The sequence below is a fragment of the Heterodontus francisci genome, chromosome 4, assembly GCF_036365525.1.
Source record: "Heterodontus francisci isolate sHetFra1 chromosome 4, sHetFra1.hap1, whole genome shotgun sequence".
Taxonomy (NCBI): Eukaryota; Metazoa; Chordata; class Chondrichthyes; order Heterodontiformes; family Heterodontidae; genus Heterodontus; species Heterodontus francisci.
The window spans coordinates 127,481,711-127,502,343 of NC_090374.1; the positions used below are offsets into that span (position 1 = coordinate 127,481,711).

Genomic DNA, 20,633 nt, shown 5'->3' on the forward strand with positions numbered 1-20,633 from the left:
GCCAGAGGACTGGAGGACAGCGAATGTGGTACAATTATTCAAGAAGGGTAGCAGGGAAAAACCAGGTAATTACAGGCTGGTGAGTCTAACATCAGTGGTAGGGAAACTATTGGAAAAAATTCTGAGGGACAGGATTAATCTCCACTTGGAGCAGCAGGGATTAATCAAGGATAGTCAGCATGGCTTTGTCAGGGGGAGATCATGTCAAACAAACTTGATGGAATTTTTCGAGGAGGTGACTAGATGTACTAGATATGTAGATGAGGATAATGCAGTTGATGTAGTCTACATGGACTTCGGTAAGGCTTTTGATAAGGTCCCACATGGAAGATTGGTTAAGAAGCTAAGAGCCCATGGGATCCAGGGCAATTTAGCAAATTGGATCCAAAATTGGCTTAGTGGTGGGAGGCAGAGTTATAGAGATACAGCACTGAAACAGGCCCTTCGGCCCACAAAGTCCATGCCAACCATCAACCACCCACTTGTACTAAACCTACATTAATCCCATGTCCCCTACCACATCCCCACCTTCCCTCAATTCTCCTACCACCTACTTACACTCGGGGCAATTTACAATGGCCAATTTACCTATCAACCTGCAAGTCTTTGGCTGTGGGAGAAAACCAGAGCACCTGGCGGAAACCCACGCGGCCAAAGGGAGAACTTACAAACACCGCACAGGCAGTACCCAGAGCCAAACCTGGGTCGCTGGAGCTGTGAGGCTGCGGTGCTAACCACTGCACCACTGTGCCGCCCTGGGTGATGGTTGAGGGTTGTTTTTGCGATTGGAAGACTGTGATCAGTGGTGTACCGCAGGGATCGGTGCTGGGACTCTCGTTGTTTGTAGTGTACACTAATGATTTAGACGTGAATATAGGAGGTATGATCAGTAAGTTCGCAGATGACACGAAAATTGGCAGTGTCGTAAATAGTGAGAAGGAAAGCCTTAGGTTACAGGACAATATCGGTGGGCTGGTAAGGTGGGCAGAGCAGTGGTAAATGGAATTTAATCCTGAGAAGTGTGAGGTGATGCATTTTGGGAGGACTAACAAGTCAAGGGAATATACAATGGATGGTAGGATCCTAGGATGTACAGAGGGCCAGAGGGACCTTGGTGTTTTTTAGTTTAGTTTAGTTTAGTTTAGAGATACAGCACTGAAACAGGCCCTTCGGCCCACCGAGTCTGTGCCGACCATCAACCACCCAGTTATACTAATCCTGCACTAATTCCATATTCCTACCTCATCCCCACCTGTCCCTATATTTCCCTACCACCTACCTATACTAGGGGCAATTACTAATGGCCAATTTACCTATCAACCTGCAAGTCTTTGGCATGTGGGAGGAAACCAGAGCACCCGGAGGAAACCCACGCAGACACAGGGAGAACTTGCAAACTCCACACAGGCAGTACCCAGAATTGAACCCGGGTCGCTGGAGCTGTGAGGCTGCGGTGCTAACCACTGCGCCACTGTGCCGCCCTGTGTACTTGTCCATAGATCACTGAAGGCAGCAGCACAGGTAGATAAGGTGGTTAGGAAGGCATATGGGATATTTGCCTTTATTAGCCGAGGCATAGAATATAAGAACAGGGAGGTTATGATGGAGCTGTATAAAACGCTAGTTAGGCCACAGCTGGAGTACTGTGTACAGTTCTGGTCACCACACAATAGGAAGGATGTGATTGCACTGGAGAAGGTGCAGAGGAGATTCACCAGGATGTTGCCTGGGCTGGAGCATTTCAGCTATGAACAGAGACTGGATAGGCTAGGGTTGTTTTCCTTAGAGCAGAGAAGGTGGGGAGGGGACCTGATTGAGGTATACAAAATTATGAGGTGCATTGATAGGTTAGATAGGAAGAAACTTTTTCCCTTAGTGCAGGTATCAATAACCAGGGGGCATAGATTTAAGTGACTGGAGGTTTGGAGGATATTTTATGAAACATTTTTCACCCAGAGGGTGACTGGAATCTGGAATACACTGCCTGAGGTGGTGGTAGAGGCAGAAACCCTCACAACATGGGCGGCACAATGGCGCAGTGGTTCAATTCTGGGTACTGCCTGTGCGGAGTTTGCAAGTTCTCCCCGTGACCGCGTGGGTTTTCGCTGGGTGCTCTGGTTTCCTCCCACAGCCAAAGACTTGCAGGTTGATAGGTAAATTGGCCATTATAAATTGTCCCTAGTATAGGGAGGTGGTAGGGGAATTGAGGGAAGGTGGGGATGTGAGAGGGAAATGGATTAATGTTGGATTAGTATAAATGGGTGATTGATGGTTGGCACAGACTCGGTGGGCCGAAGGGCCTGTTTCAGTGCTGTATCTCTAAATAAATAAATTTAAGAAGTATTTCCATGAGCACTTGAAATGCCATAGCATACAAGGCTACCGGCAAAGTGCTGGAAAATGGGATTAGAATAGATTGATGCTTGATGGCCGGCACAGAAACGATGGGCCAAAGGGCCTGTTTCTGTGCTGTATAACTCTATGACTGACTTCTTTCTTCAGGTAACTTCATTTTTCAACATAATTGTATCTATTATATATTCAATTCAGCGCTTAGAGCCTAAATTTCATTGAAAACTCACTGTAGTATCTGCAGTATTTCTTACTGCCGAAGTTGGCACTGTCACAGCTGGTGTTAAAGGCTTGAATTTTACCATGAGCGTCGGGGCAAAATGCGGATCCCGAGCCCGCACTTGCCGGCAGCGGGATTGGTTCCACAATTTTACACCAGGCGGCTCGGAACTGGCCTCCTGCGGGCCCAGGTTCCTGATGCTGCCCTGCCCAATCAGAGCGCTACTGGGAGAAATGGCAGGCAGGAGACCTTGGACAGGAAAATGTAAATAAAAATCCCTTCCGCAGAAATAGCTGGGGCCAATTGCCGACCTTCAGCTCCCAGTGCGTGTATATACATGACATGTTTGCCAATCTGTAATATTACACTGAGCTCACTGCAGTAAATGCTGGCTGCCAGTGGGTTGGTATGCTCTGTCAGATCATCAGTGCGCATGCGGTGCTCCGGGGGGCGGGGCGACTTTTGTCGGTGAGTTTCGCTCCGCCCTAAACAGGTGTGCGTGCGCAGAACGGCTCAAAGCTTTTCGTGCCTGTGATCACTCTGGTCTGAGGGATAATTTGGGTAAATCAGTGTGGTTAACGTAACAGTCCATTAGATACAAACGTGGCATACAATTTGAACATGTACCACTTTCAAGTGTAAGGTTTTCAGATTTGATCCCTTCAAGTGTGATCTGTTTTGACGTGTGAAATTCCTTTCCAACACACTAAGGGCGTGTACAAGATGTAAAACTTATAATGATATTGATGTGTTCAGGGCAATTTAAACTATTACCTACCACCACCTTCTCAATACATCTTGACATTAAAAATAAAATGCGGCCTTGCCAGAGTCACTCAGACCCTGAAAACATTTTTTAAAAGCCCTTTTCACGGATGATACAAGAATGAGAATTATTGAATATTATTCTTGAAGTGAGAAGTGAAAAGTTATATGCTTACTAACAAAGCAATTAATGCTGTATGATACAAATCCCTTCAAACGTAAACACTACTAATAGGTTGTGGGGGATAATTGGGGGATCTTCCTAGAAGGTCATGAGTATGATTTGTTGAGTTAAATATGCTGATGAAACGATTTATTAAATCAACTGGATCAAGTGACAACTACGTTTACATTTTTTAAAACACCCCCTCCTGGAATAACATTGCAATTTTAAAAATTGTGAAATAGTAAGTGGAAGCATTTATGTCAATATTTGCTGAGTCATTTGCTGACCTGTGAAAGGAGGAAGTTTTTGGAATAAATTGACTCGAGGAAGTAAGAATGAGGACTGGACTCTAGACAGAATGAGGAAGTAACTGCCCTTTTCTACAGTTCACTCTCTCGACTAGCAGTTAAATCTTCAACATCCCATTCGGGGATCAAAATAGTGTGGGCTATATTTCTATTAATATACACCCTCTGCAGTGTCGTTGAATGTACGGTGTTCTTTCTCAATGCCCTTTTTATATTGAGACTCCCATGGTTATTCTGTAATTTGTATCACTATCAAAAAACTGATTTTTCATTAATAATTTTTTGATATAAACGGACCGGCCAGTGATAGTGAGAAGTAGATACAGCAAGAAAAGGTCGCAAAGGTAAGGAAAGATCAATGGGAAGTGTGGATTTTAATATACGGACTCGCTTGTGGTACATTAACTGAAGAAGGAAATTATAATTTAAAAAATGAAAGCGTGCTTCCCTTTATTCTAATAAGGGTGTATGTTCTTTTCCCAATTTTAAAATTGGATTTCGTTTAGTGTACAGTTCATAGAGTATGCGAGTGGAACGTTGTTGGGTGGTGCTTCATGCCATACTAATTTGGACCGATGTTTCAGGCAACTTGTGCAGTGGTAGGAAATAGGGAAGTTGGCTTATTCCAGTCTTCTCCCGGATATTGTCTCCATGGCCTAGATTAAATTGTACTTTTTGACTACGAATGAATTCTGAAGTTGTTTGCGATAGAATCGAGAGTCCGTTTTTGTTTTGAATGACTGAGGGGACTTTGATCCTGCTATTCGGAACGCTGACAATTCAGCCAGAACAAACTTCAGCACGCGTGTATAGTTTTAGAAGACTAAGCATAGGTCTGGCAGTGTTGCTATATATCAACCAGTTTGGTATCAACACGATCTTTCCATTGGTCCAAGTACTTCAAATACTTGTATTTTTATCTTCTCGCAACCTCTTTAGCAGTGGAATACATTTGTTATATTATTGCCTTCATTTTAGTTTAAAAGCAAAGCGCAGGAAATGTGAAGTAAAAACTGAAAAAGGGTCAGCCCGTATCTGTGAAGAGAAAGACAAATCGATCTTTTAGGCTGCGGATCTTTAGTCACCCAAAGGATATCCGCACCTGAAATGTTAACTTGTGGGTTCTCTTTGACCTGCTGTGCGTGTCCAGCTTCCTCTGTTCATTCCTTTAATTTGTTATGCACAACTGTTAATAATCTCATTCAATGAAAGCTTGTTTAGTAGTTAAATACATTTTCGGCAAACCATGGTGAGGGTTTAACAGAAAATGTTGGAAATACTCAACAGGGCAGGCAGTGTCTGGAGAGAGAAACAGAGTTAATGTTTTAGGTCTATGGCATTTTCGGCCTGTCGGTATCATTCATCGCTCTCCTGCCATTTCAAACTTATTTTATTGATTTTAGTGCTCATCATATTTTCAAAAATTTGGGGGAACATTTAGTACGTAGAACAGCATGCACGAAAGCAAAATACTGCGGGTGCTGGAAATACTCAGCAGGTCTGGCAGCATATGTGGAGAGAAAAACAAAAGCAGCGTTTCAAGTCGATGACCTTTCGTCAGAACATCTTGCACGTCAGCTGGATTAAACGGAACTAGACGAATCTGGTGTTAAAATGTTAATTTTTTAAAATATTTGAACTTTTTTCCTCCCATTGTACGTTTGTAAAACCTGTCCTGATGAAAGGTCAAGAGCTGAAACATTAATTCTGCTTCTCTCTCCACAGATGCTGCTAGACTTGTTGAGTATTTCCAGCATTTTCGGTTTTTAATATTGTAAAACCTGTTGACTGACTTTACAACCAGAAACGACCTAATGTGGGAACAGGGGTATTGGCTGCAGACAAGTTGTGAGCGATTTGGGTCATATATATATATATATATATATACACATACACACAGCGTTTATTAAGTCCTTGTGCAATAATAAACTTTAACTTTGGATGTACACATGATAAAAGCAAACCGTAAACGACACATGAAAGCATAATTTATAAAGTTTTAATACGGTTCAAATTTCTAGGCTTCAAGATAACAGCCATTTTTGATACCGTTCATCACAATTTTCCAACAGTTCACCTTTCCTTCTATTGACGCCATTTTCCATCAACATTATGAAAATTATACTTTCATGTATGATGTGTGCTTCTGTCGTGTACATCCAAAGTTTTTTTAAAAAAAGTTGAGCAAGGGCTTTATAAACACCCTCTATAGCCATTTTAAACCAGCACAGGTTGCATTGGCCAGAAACAATGTGATGAAACCCAAGGAAGCAAAACAAAACTCACCGTCCACGCACACAAGCGCCAAATATTGGATCTGTATTCGGATCACCATTTTTAAGTACAGGTAAACCACATATGCGAACTATTACATTTAAGCCTGAACAGCTTCTCAAGCTAATTTTATTTAAGTAGAAAATGATGTGACGTTATCTTCTCTTTCCCTCACTTGTTTATGCTATTGCAGCGGTCCTCTTGGTATTAATTGAATGAAAAAATACCGCGTTTCTTACATTTACAACAGTGACAACACTTTAAAAAGTGGTTTGGTTGCAAAGCGCTTTGGGATGTCATGATGTTCTGGAAGATGATATAGAAATGCAAGTCTTTTCTTTGGTCTATATATCCCAATGTATCTAGACGCAATCTATAACATCAAAGTGCAGTTTAATTCTAGAAACATTCGATTTGAGGCATGTATATAGAAACAAACCAATGCCTTTTTAGCTGTCAGACTCCTTCAGTCGCAGCTCTCTTACCTCAACCTCAAAACACTGTGTGTTCAAGCCTCACCCAAGAACCTTATCTAGGCTGACACATCAGCGTACGACTGAGTGCCGCGTGTCAGAAGGGTGTCTTCAGAGGGTTTCAGTTTAGCATCTCATATCAGGTGGATTTGAAAGCTCCCATAGCACATTTTATAGATGTGCAGGGGAGTTGTGCTTGCCAACAGTTATCCCTCAATCAACATCACAGGCAAATTATCTGATCAATATCTCATTGTTGTTTTTGGAAGCGTGTAGTTTGCAAGTTGTCGGTTACGTTACAGCAGTGACTACGCTTTGGAATGACTTCATTGATTGTGAAGGACTTTGGAACATGCCGAGGTCGTGAAAGATACTATGTAAATGCAAGTTATTTTCCTCAGTCATGTCAGACACAGTAATTAACAAGTTAAAACCTAGGTCACATTCAGAGTGCCAGTTTAGCAGCAGTGTGAATTGATTTCGGTTTTCCACCAGTTATGTGGATCCAGGCCGGTCCCTGACTTTGGGGAAAGTGCAGCGAGATTCCTTTAAGGGATGCTTCTCTGCTGCTGAATAAACTTAGTGTGGTATCAAACCAGGGGGCCTGTTCAACTACCCAAGCACTTTGTAAACACATCAAACCTCAATTAAATGATTCGAGAGTGGGCTTCATCTCCTTTGGGCTTTCCAGACATTTAGCAATTGTTACCTGTGTTCAACATGTGCACATTTTTCTCTCGAGCAATACTGTTACAGCTATCCCTGATTGCAAACCAGACTGAACCTACCAGATTCAGACTGGTAACTAATGTAAATCCAACTCCGAATCATTTCAAGATGTTAATTTACTTTCTCAAAGATAATTAAGGATATAATGAAGCCATTAAACGTTAATTACTGCTGAGGGAAACTGGCTGTCACCGTATTGCTGCAACCCTTCAGCCCAGGTGTGGAACCACCCTGCTCATCAAAACACAAAAAGGTCTTCAGAAAGTCTGCATAAATAAATCAACGGCTATCCATGTTTCTCTCCTCCTCTGTGTACATAATTCCCATTGATAACGGATTCACTTCTACAGAATCTAATGATTTCTTTAAACACGAGGCGGTGGCGTAGTGGTATTGTCACTGGACTAGTAACCCAGAGACCCAGGGTATTGCTCTGGGGCAAAAACAAGAAATGCTGGAATCACTCAGCAGGTCTGGCAGCATCTGTGGTAAGAGAAGCAGAGTTAACGTTTCGGGTCAATGACCCTTCTGGGACATGGGTTCAAATCCCACCACAGCAGAAGGTGGAATTTGAATTCAATTAATAAATCTGGAATTAAAAAAGCTAGTCTAATGGCCATGAAACCATTGTGGATTGTTGTAAAAACCCATCAGATTCACTAATGTCCTTTTAGGGAAGGAAATCTGTGTCCTTTGGTCTGGCGTACATGATGTGACTCCAGATCCACAGCAATGTGGTTGACTATGAAATGGCCTAGCAAGCCACTCAGGTGTATCTACCCCACGTGGACTGCAGCAGTTTAAGAAGGCAGCTCACCACCACCTTCTCAAGGGCAATTAGGGATGGGCAATAAATGCTGGCCTAGCCAGCGATGCCCACATCCCATGAACGATTAAAAAAAAAATAACATTATTGGAATGGATTGTGTTGATCATTTAGATTTCTTAAACCAAGATCATTTCTTAAAATGGACACAGATGTAGAACATGAAGAAAGTCCAGGCAATATTCCCTTTTGCATTTATTTTTTTAAAACGATGGAAACTTTCGCCTGGAGAATTCTAGGATTTTTGGCACATAAAGGGTGATTTTTGTTTTAGTACGCTTACCCATTAAGCTGTTATGGCTACAGTTGAGTGTTAGCGTTAAAATAGAAAATAACGTGTTTGGTTGCAAATTATACTTCAAAAGGAGTCTGTGCAGTATAAATATTCAGAATAGAAATGAATATACAGAATGATCTTTTCACATTCTATGAAAAAATATACTTGGTGTATACAAAATAAATGTTTTGTATTTTTCTATTTATCTTTTCCAGAATCTATTTAAATGCTCAGTGGGTTGATGGAGAATAACCCCTATTTAGGTACTGAATATTGAACTTGAAAAGCAACATGAATTTCCGTTTCCATTCCCATGATAAACAATATTAGACAATTACTTATTTGATGGACATAATCCATGTTTTACAATTTGCATAGGAAATATATTTGCATAATAACGTTGCAAGTGAACAGCTCCTCTCAGTGAATAGAATCCATGCGAGCAAAATCTTTTTGAATATACAGAACTTGATATATTATGTTGGACAAAACCCATGCGATGCTGTGTGTATATTGAAGAATTTCTACCCTGTATGTGACATAACTGGTAATGGAAAATTAGAATAGTTAAAAACCGTATCACTAAGCTACCCTTATATAATAATTTTTGTATCTGGCTTTTGGTAAGATGCATAGCACTGAGCTTTTTTATGAGTGATTCCAATGTAATTAGCTTTTGATATAGATGTGTTGGAATGGGGTTTGTTTATTTAGATTTATTGCAGAAGAAGACATTATAAGAGCACATTCCAGAGGTTAAACTGGCAAATTATTTAATAAACCATATGTTGAGGCAGTCTTCCACCAGATTCTACAATACGGCTGGTTCAGAAATATTCCTTCTTTGTGCTTAATTCTCAGACCAATTAACAATTAACATCACCAGATGTTTATTGCTCTTTATCGTTGAGAATTATTAGCTACGTTCTCAATTGAAAACACAAATGCAGGTGAGCATTATGGTTGCCAATATTACACTAATTAAAATCAATTACAAATTAAAATTGATTTGCTGGCTATGAAACAAAAATTAATTTATTTTTACAATTACAATTGAGAATGTTTAAGGACACTGATAGTTGGATTTCCATCAGACACACGGCTGTGGATTGAGTTCTGAAATTCAGCTTTGCTTGTGTTTTATTTTATGTTCAGTCCCATTACATAATGAATGAACATGTTACTAGAATAAATGTCTGAACATTTTTAAAAGTTAAAATTATTTTGAATTAAAAACAACTAGATTTAATTCTGTGATCAAATAATTAAATCTAAAAATGTTAATAGAGAAAATTATATTTTGATATTGCAGAATTAATGATTTAAAAACTAGGATGCCCTTAAATGTATTGTATAATTATATAATTTTAGTGAATCTTAATGTGTAAAACCCTTACTACATAAGGTACACATCTACTAATGGTAATGTGATGGGTACAGAAATACCCACATAAGCTGTACTAAACATTCTCCAAAATTCAATTACTTTGGGGAGAATGTGACACGAGACTTTGTAACTTCCATTGTGTTAAATCAAATGTAGTCATAAAACCTGAACTTTTTAAAGAATATGTGTGTGTGGACATTTTCAGGAAATGGCTTTTGGGTTTTGCACTTTTTTTTCCTACTTTCTTAGATACACAAGGGAAATTCATTGTAATCCAAATGGTTTAAAATGAAAATAGGGTACAAGGTTACTTTTAGGCCTTTTGATTACCTTCTAGTTTGTCTTTCTATAAATGTACAAAGGAAGCTATTAAAGCTGAAATTACCTCTGTCCGTTTATTGGTTGCCAGTTCAGGCCAGACATGTAAGTGATTTGATTGATACCAATGATAAGAAAGTATTTGTCAGCCCTAGTCTGCAAGTGCACCTACAGCTGTAGCACTGAGGTGAGTAACACATATTGGCTTTGGTGGTACTTAGAGTACATTTCTGAATGTTGTTTATCTTAACCATTTGATGGCTGCAGTTGCAAGTAACAACATTTTAATTTAATATGACCATTAAAAATAAAGGGCTATAATCGTTGTGGGAGAGCATCCAATGGCGTCTGCCGTTAGTTAGACTTGCCCTTGAACATTTAGGTTTTTACATTGTATGGTAAACTGATAATAGGGCAGCGAGGGAAACCTGGGACTTTTGTGAACAGGGCAAACAATTGTGTACAAAAACAAAATACTGCAGATACTGGAAATCTGAAATAAAAACAGAAAATGCTGGAAATACTCAGCAGATCAGGCAGCATCTATGTAGAGAAAACAGAGTTAACAGCCAAGATTTTACCGCCAGGGATTAAGTCCCAATGTCAGGACCAAATGCTGGTCCTGAGCCCATATGGATTGGCAACAGGACCGCAACAGCAATCTTCGCAGTTGAGGCTTCTTAATTGGCTGCTGCCAAGCCCGCCATCCAATTAAAAATGGTGGGCTGGCTCTGACCACTGCCAGCCCAAACAGAGGGCCGGCAGTTCTGCAGCACCACTGAGAGAAGTGCCCGCTGCTGAGGTTGCAAGGAGAACGAAAGGGCACCTCCATTTTGAAGCAAACATGCAGGGCAGTTAGAAAACTTCTTTTTTTTTCTCTGCTGGAGCCAGGCAGGCAAGCCCTGATGATTTGAGGGGTATTGCTGCCAGTGGTGGCTTTGGGGCCATGTGGGAGCCTTTGCTGCTGGGGGTCCTTCTTTGAGCCATGGTGTCTCTGGATCGATGGCCTCCTCCAGGAAGCTGCTGGAAGGAAGCTTCTGTGCAGCTGGCGGCCTACCCACATGGTGGGGGGGTTGGTCTGCTGCCAGCAAAATGCTGGTAGCCTGAGAAAATGGCCCTTAATTGGGTCTTTAATTAGCTAAATTGACAGCCCGCCTCCAGTGAGTGGAAGGCTGAGCTGCTGCTGTTCCCACTGCCGGTAAAAATGGCCTGGCAGCAGGACTGTGTCAGGGAGCCCGCCCAACATGGTTCCTCCACAATTTACCGGTGGCCTCTGCCCGCCCCTTCCCGGCCTCCTAGCCCGCCACCTGGGAGCTGGTAAATTTCCTCCCAATGCTTCAAGTCGATGACCTTTCATCAGAAATATATAAGCCATTGTATAACACCTTAACCAGTCAGATGGAAGTATTGTGAAATTAACAGCCCAAGTACTGAGAAGGAAATGTAAATTAGAGTGGGTGAATTCAAAGAGAAATCAAGTACAGAAAGAGAAATAAAGAGTGGAAAAATGTTTGGATTGAGAGATAGTGAAAAAGAGACCAAAAGGAAAAATTAAAAATAAATTTTCGATATTCTTATAGCCTGAAGGAATGTCACATTTAATAGTTAATTTTCAGTGTCAGAGACTTTGACCTTCAGTAATGAAGCCATTTTTGCCAAGCTGATAGTGGAGCAGTGCTACTGGACAGGAACATTTGAATTTCCGTATTTAACTGCACATTTGTCCTCATGTGAAATTGCAGTAACATTGGTGTAAAAATAACAGTAAACACCACAAGCCTTGCTGCTAATTTAACAGCAAATTGCAAGCCTAAATATTTCAAGGGTGACAGTTACTCAGCCATTATGGTTCATTGAGAAACAATTTGTAGACAGTAAATAGAGAAGTTTACACACTCTTTCCAAATGCCACCCCACCCTTCTCACACAATATCCTTATGTATTTTCATTGAGTCTGGGCCATATGATGCCTTCAATTTATATTTATGTAGTTAAATTGAGATTTTGAATTTTAAATGCATATATAACAGTTTTCAAGCTGAACATATACCTGTAGTATCCTTTGTGCATACTCCCCAAAGAACTTGATTTTGGGGAATAAAGCAGATTACTGGTGTATATTCAACTCAAAAATAGTCGTAGCAAACATCCAAATTGCACACTGAATCAGTTACTTTACCTTCACTGAAACCATCTGAATATGCCAACTTCAGCCTTGCAGCTGAAACCAAAACAGCATCAGAAACCCAGAAATGCTGTAACAAGCATTTAAACTTTCTTTTTTTATATACCAGTATTCAGCTGAGCCCATGCTAGGATTGATAGACTCTCAATGGTAGGTAAGTGAAGCAAGCTACACATAGACTAGATGCTCTGGTTCCCTCCAAAACTGGGAACATATACAAAATAAATAATCGCCGGAGTAAGTGTGCACATGCATAGTGATACTCTAAGTTTTACAGGAGACCAGAACAGGCAGTATATGTTGGATCACAGTGCTAGTGAAGTTGTATATTCGTTTTGGGAATCTGGTTTATTGTATCTTTGCTAACGGCATGGACAATGCTGGGGCCAGCACATTTGAATCTGGTGCGTCTTGCAAAGAAGTGAATATTAATGTAATGGTTAATGCAGGCTGACAGATGCAACTGAACTCCCAAAGCATGAGTAATGTAAAACTTCCACATCATTATTGAGATCTGAAATGGGGGCGTTCAACCAGGAAGATAGCTGTGCTTATGAAGAACACGAGTCTGTGACTACTCTTCCCTTTGCACAATGTGAATCCTTGCAAATTTATTGTAAGATTCTCAAGGATATAAATTTGTCAATTTGATGAATTCACAAGGTGGATACTAATAAGATAATAGGCTGAATTTACAAGCCCCTCGACGCCGTGGGTCACGGCCCGCCTCGACCTCCGACGTCGAGAAGGGCCCGCCGCATATTACCGGCAGTTGGGGTACCTCGGTGCGGGGCGGGGCCTTCATCTACATATTCAAATGAACCTAAATTATATGTAAATTCACTTACCTGCTGGTGGCGGCCATCCCAAGCCGATTTTATGGCCGCTGTTCGTCCCTTGAGCGCCTTCGGAACTCTCTACGGAGTTCTGAGTTGGGAACCTGGTGGGGAAGGGGGAGGAATAAAAGTTTCAGGGTGGGAGGGGTGGAGGAGTGGGGCAAACACTTTTGATTGGATGTCGGGCTGATGGGAAGGGGTTGAAGAGCAAAAGTTAGAAGGTTGAGGTGGTAAAGTTTGGGTAGGGAAAAAGGCACGTTTTGGTAATATCGGTCAATGAAATGACCATTGTGAGGTTGGGGAAGGGCCTCATTATCATTATAGTTTGTGAAGAAATAAATGAATACAGTACCTTTAAAAATTACTTCTAAGGACTTGGAGCCCTTTAAAAATGACGTCGACACCTGTGCGGCAGCCGCCCCCTCCATGTCATGAGGATGGCTGCTCCACCCCCTCTACTTATCAGCCCCAGCGTGTAATATCCATGTCGGAGGGCCGCTACTGTCACAGTGCGCTGCTAATAAAATCCAGCCCAATGTTTCTGAAGATCAACACTTGTAGTATTACCATTGCCTAATCAATTCCAAAGCAGAATGTAGCAACATTTGCTACATCCTTTTTACAATGAAAACCAGGCTTTGCATAGTAAGGAATTAATTTTTTGGTTGAAATGATGCCTTTTAATTGTAAACATGCTAAAAGTAAAAAGAGTATGACAACAAAATTATAATTTACTGCTGTGTATTGGTAGGGATGTGTATGTGCAAACCATGTTGACTTCACTGTGAGATTTTTCTGAGTTTGGTTACTTGAAGTAATGGTTTTACAGTCATGTAAATAGCACATTTAGCATTGTGGATGTAATATGTTCGATGCCATTTTACTACATCTGGGTAAGTTATTTCTGCTAACACGCTACAGGATGCCTCTTGAGCAGGCCTCTGTCAATCATTTTTACTGCTCGTTGCAGATGCACCCACGTCAAAGGCCTTTTGTTCTGTCTTCAGGAGCTTCGAAACCCGTCAGCAAATTTGACAGTTTCAGTTTTCGCAAAAAATAACACATTGAATTGTGGAATGTGATGCGAAGCCACAAATAAAAGCCATAAACTTTGAAATAATAAGGAGTCTTAACTTTTTTGTCTTGAAACAGTGGATTTGATCAGAATGTACACTGTTTTTTGACTTGTTACATTTTTGGGAACGGTCAGCTTTTTTGAAGTTGTTTGACAGTTTTGCTGAGTTTTGTGCCTTAGGATTTATGCAATCACATTGGATCTGCAGACAATTGGTGTTTAGATTGTGAGTAGAATCCATGCATTAAATATTAATATGGGGACTTGGGTATCAGATGTATAGTGATTCAATCTGCATAGGTTAATTGAATCAGAATTATCCTCATAGCATGTAAGCCTGGGAACTCTTAAAATTTTAAGTGTTTATGGAAGATGATATTGTCCAGTCATGTTCCCTTTTCTCCAATTTAAAGCCCTTTTATAACATTTTATTTTTAATTTGAATATTTTATTTGAGCACCAGCAAAAGCTCACAGTTTTGCTGCACTTTTATTTTCAATTCAATACATTGAGGATTTATTGTTACTCCCACTTCACTCTTTGCATTTGAAATCAATTAACCTGAATCTGGATTAAGAAGGGCCACAACATTTGTCTAATATGGGTATTTAATCCAACATGCAATGCAATTTAGAACACATCACTTTAGTACACAAGAAATTTGCAACTTGGCTTATTTTAGTCAGATCATCCATAACAATTAACTTAATTGGCGTTTTAATCACTGTGTGGTAATCCATTAGTGCTCTGATAAACTCAAAGTTTTCACAGTTAGTTCATCATATTGGCCTTTCTGCTTTAAGAGCTAAATGTGCAGTTATTTTACTGCATGGGCCGATTTTCAGCCAACCTGTTTTCACTCCTGCAGAAGATCTCCTGTGACCAATACGCAAGAGAAATTTTCACCAATAATGCTGACACCTATAATTTAAAAACATTTGTTGAAAAAGTTTGAGTAACTTTGAGTGATGTTTATTATATTCTCCCATAGATTATCTGAGCTGCAGTTACAGCTAATGTTCTTCGAAGCTAAGTATCACTCTGCTTCCTTGAACTGGACGATCCCAGAACAAAAGCAAAAAAGCACGTTTAAATCGTCTTCCTTGTTTCAATCAGTGAATTTTGGACCATAATCCCTTTGTTTGCAAGCAGTAATACTCTTCTCAGCTAAGTTTGAGAATTAATCAACTTATTCCTCAGACTTATGACTTATCACAAGAATGTCGTGTCATCTGAATTGATAATTTTACCAGTTTCACATTAAGATTTTCTCTAAACATAGGGTTGCTTATTGAAAGAGCAGTTGCATGCTGTTTTCTGGTTTCACATCCAGACAGATCAATGAGCTGCTTCTGCGACAAAAATTTTGGAACAGTCGTCGATATTATCAACTTTTCATACATTTGGAAACTATCCATGAATTATACAAAGGAAATAGGTGCTGTCCAAATCTTCACCAAATAAAACAGAAGTGTTGGAAATCAGCAGCCATTGATTTGTCTGCAGTGACTATGATTATTGTTTTCCTTGCTCAAAGCTATATCATCTCAGTTTACCCGAGTCTTTCAGAGTTATTCAAGTCAGAATGATCAGACTGAACTGAAATCTGGTGTTGGATACTGTAATAACTGACAGCCTGCTTGGATTGTAGTATCAGTGTGCTGAGCTGTAAGTACTGAATGATTCTGATTTAAATGTGTAGGTGCTAGCAACATTAACAGTTTGCAGAGTGGTAAATACATGATGACTGCTCATAGCCCTTTGAAAATTAAACTTCTGGTCTGTGAAACTGGTGTAGATCAGACAGCAAAGACAGGAGGCAGTGGTCCAAGCTGTTTTTGCAACCTGCAAGGTTTATGCAGTGGGCATGGGGGCAGGAGGCCATGGGCCCAATAAGGAACCAAATGTAAGGGCAAGAGGCTGTAGGCCAGGAAATTGTGTGAAGAGTCTGTGGACCTAGGAGAGCAGGCCTTATGGTGGAGTAGAGCAGGAGAGACCCAATTAGAAGCTATTGAATTTATAATAAAATTTAATGCCACCTAGATGAACAGATGTGGAACATGGACTTTGAAGGAACAGCAATGGCACCTAGTATCGGGAGGCTTGTAGGTTTCCCAACCTTACCAGAATGATTTGCATTTTCCCAGAATCGGGACTTCTTATCCTGAATGCTGCCTCCATCCTGGAAGATCAGTGATTTAAATTTCCGCTGCAGTATGCCCACGTGAACAAATACTTATGACATACTGTACATAATTACTAACTGTTAGCCTGGTATCAAGAATTGGAACAAGGATAAACTGCATTAATTTTAAACAGAATCACTACCCCACCTTTTCCATGGAACTCGCCACTGGCTATTGCTCAGTGTTGTCACCTGCGGAGAGCCACAACCGGTTGGAGAAGTTGGGAACCAGTGTAAAAGTTGTTATCTTTTGCTTCAACACCTTCCCTTTTGTTATCTTTTGCCATTATTCGGTCATTTAACATCCTCTCTGCACTAACGTTTTGTCTTTCAACACACCATTAACATACCTTTTGCCTTTGCTCCATGACCTTCTGGTCAGTTATTCTGTGACCCTGTCCTATCAATACCTTCCCTTTTGTTATCTCTTGCCCCACCCCCTCTTTATTTGCTTAAAACTATTACATTTCTAACCTTTGCCAGTTCTGATGAAAGGTCACTGACCTGAAACGTTAACTCTGCTTCTCTCTCCACAGATGCTGCTAGACCTGCTGAGTATTTCCAGCATTTCTTGTTTTTATTTTAGGACACATGACTAACTGGCTGGTCCAGAGTTTTTTGAACCAGCCAAAGAGTTTTTGAACTCAGAAAAGGCTGTTTTCTCCTGTTGTCAGAAGACCTCTCCTGTCTGCTCCCATCTCTTTCTCACAAGCCTCTGGACCCACTGGTAACACAAGAACCACAAGAGAGGAATATCTCCTACATTGAACAAGGTTTACGAAGAATACTGGGCCCCAACGAAAAGCAAGACCTACCTACAATCAAGGACTCTACAGTGAGCTCAAAGAACAGTAACCAAAACCATCTTCAGATATTGCCTCAAACTTATTCACTTTATTTCTTCTGCTCTTTCTATCTGCATGTGTGTATTGCATATACATGCTAGTGTGGGCGCATCGCGTATCCGTAGATGTTAACTGAATTAAAATTTAATAAAGTTCACCCTTTTTTCTTGAAACCTAAGAAAACCTGTTTGGCTAGTTCCTTCACTTTATAATTGGAAGTTAGAGAACAAGGATTCACTAAAGGGGAGCTATAAAAACGGTGGGCTGAATTTTATTCGGACACCAGGTTGCATAGCGGCGCCCTTTAAACTCAGCAGGGTGCACGCATTTAGCGGCCGCCGCAGAGCCCCTGTGATATTACGTAATACGGGGCTCATTAGCAACACGGTGCCAAGCCGGCGTCCCCATATTACGTGGGGAGAGGCGGGACATTCAGCGCAGTGTGAGACCTTTTGACAGCTGTGCAGCAGGTGATGGGTCCTATTCTAAGTGCCCCAGCACCTGCTTCCTGACAGCTGTCAAAGAATACTTACCTGACTGCTGAAGAGTGGGGCTGCTGTCAATCCGGCAGCAAAGCAGAAAGTACTGCAGAAATCCAGCAGGTTAGGCGGCATCTGTGGAGAGAGAAGCAGAGTTAACTTGTCCAAGTTCACAGACATGAAAGTTAGCTCTGTTTCTCTCTCCACATACGTACCCTGCTGTGTCCTATTGTCCTGTGAAGTTGCGATCCTCTTCTTCCACTCCAGTGTAACATTCCTTCTTATTGGCATGCTGAACCTGGGTGAATAATCTTAATTTTGCACATTCCAGGATGTGCGACTTCAATAGACCATAAAAGGTATTAGAGGTTTACAGAGAACACACTGACACAAATGGAAATACACAGGTGTCACAGCAATGTAAATAAGTCCTTCACTAAATGTTCCTCACCAACCTGTGCCCTTTTTCTCTGTGTGAATGACGTGTGCCAGCATGTAGCGCCAATGTCACATCCCTTTGCACCGTTGGCCCTTCAGGAGAGCCAACATATGCAATAACATCATTGCCATTAGAGGCTTGCTTTAGGTTGGGGGAAAAAGAACACGTCCGAACCACAGCGGGCCCGAGTCGGGCCCGACCCCGACCCGAACCCACCACTACTCTGCCCAACCCGAGCCCGACCCAACCATCCCTTTACTTACCTTCTCAACACCAAACCTGCAGGAAGCTGCAGTGCCTGTGCGAGACGTCATAGTGATGTCACTTGCTCACCGCGCAAATTCAGTTTTGTCCCAGACTCCCAGCTCGGGTAAGTTTAAAAAAATTTTTTTTTAATGCTTACCATCAGAGCACTAACCGTGTGTGTACGGCCCGATCCGACTCAACTCAACCTGGACCCGGACCGACCCGACCTGACCCGAGCATGAAAGCCGCCCCTGGAAGATGGGCCCGACTCAACACGTCGTCGGGTCCCGTCAGGTTCGGGCCGGGTAGCAGGCCTCTAATTGCCATGCCAGCATTACTCATGAGCATCTCCACGGATGCAGTGACATGAACATTGGCTCAGTCAGCTGCTGCCTCTAATAGTTTACACAGGGATGCTGCAGATGTGAACTGGTGCACAGCAGGTGAACAAGGGTCATGTGTAGCTTGCAGAGCTCATATTGGTTCCTATGGAGCAGACAGCCTTTGATAAGCCACTTCCATATATCCCTAGCTCACTGCTAGCCCTGCATGCAGACCCTGCGTGGCATCTGCCCTTCTATGCGTCTTTCATATTGTAGGTCCTCAGCGTCCTCATAGCCCGAGGAGGAATCCTGTTGACGTCGATCTTCAACATGCCAGGTCTGGCCCCTATTGGGTGTGTAGTTGTGCAGAGCAGCAAAGAAAGGAGCAGACCTTTTTAGCCCATAGTACAGGGCATCACCCTATCAATACAGGCATTGGAGGTGCTCTTTCAGCATGCTGATCTCCTGCTCAATGGTGGCCCGTGTAGCTCAGTGGCTGGCGTTGTATCTCTCCTCGTCAGTGGTGGGGTCTCTCAATGGTGTCGGGAGACATGTCTGCAAGAGATAGCCCTTATCTCCAAGAAGACACCCCTCCATCTGAGCTAGTTCAGTGAGCAGCGGTGGCAGCTGGGACTGGCTCAGGCCCCAGGTGTCATGACAGCCGCTTGAGAAGCGATCTCAGATTTGCACGAAGCATCTGCGATGGTCATATACCAGCTGCACCTAAATTCAGAGGATTCCTTTAATGGTGACGTCTGCAGATGGTAGCCTGGTAGGAGGCCTGATGGCCACATGAGTGCAGTCTATGAACTTTACAACCTATGGTTTTCCGGCAATGGTGCCGAAACCAATGGCCCTCTTGGCCTGGCTCTGAAAGTCCGTTCTGAAGCGGACATACTCTCTGGCCCTCCGGTGCAGGGCATCAGTGACCTCTCAGATTCAGTGGTGCACTGCTGACTGTGTGACCCCACAAAGGTCTCCGGGCCCCTGAAAAGCTGCATAGGTGTCGAGTTTGAGGACCAAAGGCATAGGATGTCCACTGAAGCCCATGTGCTGCAGGTCATCTTTGAGCAGGGCATAGACTTGTCACCACCCTCTCTACATGCACAATCACCTCTGACATTGGTGCTCTGACATCTGATGGCACGTCATGTGCGGCCCATAGATGCACGGCAATCGTAATGGCAAGCTCCCCTTGGAGGGTGCTGCTCACGACTAAGGGCCTCTACGTGGAACACACCTGCCTGTTGATTTTGTCTCTGGTGCATACGGATCCTCAGGAGCAGAGGATCACACAATGTAGGATGAGCCATACCCATTTCCATGAAATAAATAAAGTTGAACCCTTCAAGTATTCAAAGGTTCCTAACAGAGCTGGGATTGGTGTTGACGGGTACATCAGCTGCTTTCATGGATCAACTATGTGGCGTGCCATGGCATTGCCCATCTTGGCCAACACTGAGTGGCACAGCATGGCCACATCAAGATCCTACCAGCTGAATTGATTGCCCCACCATCCATATAACCTTAATGCTCCTGCCCTTTCTGGCACCCTCCCCACACAGAGAGTTCCATTGCTCCTTCACAAATACAAACAAAGAGCATACACTGTTTACGGAGAGAGGGTACACAGTACCTCCCTTCATGCCTGTAGAGCTTTCCCTCCAGTAATCCCAGACCCCCTCTCTCCTCCCTTCTAGTATGCAGAGTGAGACCCTTGAATAGCTGAACTTACCTTTGCCGGCGACAACTTCTGCCTCTGAGGACCCGCCGGCTTTCCCAATCGTGGACGGCACTTGACAGCTGCCCGTTTAGCGAAAAATCTGGAGGTGTCCATGGAGAGGCGGCGGGCTGCCTAATCTGCAGAGGTGAGCACCGTTTAACATCTAATTGTGGTGCCACCGCCATGTGGCAGGGTGGCTGCA

General features: G+C 42.3%; 1 protein-coding gene across 3 annotated transcripts in view; it reads left to right on the forward strand.

The window, feature by feature from the left end:
- Positions 1-3,837: 3,837 nt before the first annotated feature.
- The window catches only part of syk (spleen tyrosine kinase), a 184,314-nt gene continuing 167,518 nt past the window's right edge, over positions 3,838-20,633 (forward strand). For 2 of the 3 annotated variants that reach the window (XM_068030145.1, XM_068030148.1), the window contains exon 1: positions 3,839-4,155. The gene's annotated coding sequence lies outside the window, so the exon portion shown is untranslated. Of the gene's footprint in view, positions 4,156-20,633 lie in introns of all 3 variants that reach the window. The other variant, XM_068030147.1, reaches the window with a different exon arrangement.